Below are 508 nucleotides of genomic sequence, written 5' to 3'. Positions count from 1 at the left end.
GTTCCCGCTGCAGTTGCTCCAGAGGTGGCGGCACATGCTGCAGAACCTCCCGAAGCGGCGGTGCTCGCTTCAGCTCCTTGCGTGGTGGTGGCGCCTAGAAAAGCACATTCAACCTGTCATGTCAGGGCCGCAGAAACCCTTGCCGAACTCTCCCTGTATCCTCAGGGCACTACTGTAGAACCTCCAGAGGTGGCGGCATCCGCTGCAGTACCCACCGGTGAACTTCCTGTTTGTCCTGTTCTGGCCAAGGAGGCTGCCTATGAACTCTCTGCCTGTTCTGTTCCGGCCAAGGAGGCCGACTATGAACTCTCTGCCTGTTCTGTTCTGGCCAAGGAGGCCGACTATGAACACTCTGCCTGTTCTGTTCCGGCCAAGGAGGCCGACTATGAACTCTCTGCTTGTTCTGTTCTGGCCAAGGAGGCCGTCTATGAACTCTCTGTCTGTTCAGTTCCGGCCAAGGAGGCCGTCAATGAATTCTCTGCCTGTTCTGTTCCGGCCAAGGAGGCCG

The sequence above is a fragment of the Sinocyclocheilus grahami genome, unplaced genomic scaffold (genome assembly GCF_001515645.1).
Source record: "Sinocyclocheilus grahami isolate Dianchi unplaced genomic scaffold, SAMN03320097.WGS_v1.1 scaffold1257.1, whole genome shotgun sequence".
Classification (NCBI taxonomy): Eukaryota; Metazoa; Chordata; class Actinopteri; order Cypriniformes; family Cyprinidae; genus Sinocyclocheilus; species Sinocyclocheilus grahami.
Note: the sequence above shows the minus strand (reverse complement) of the source record.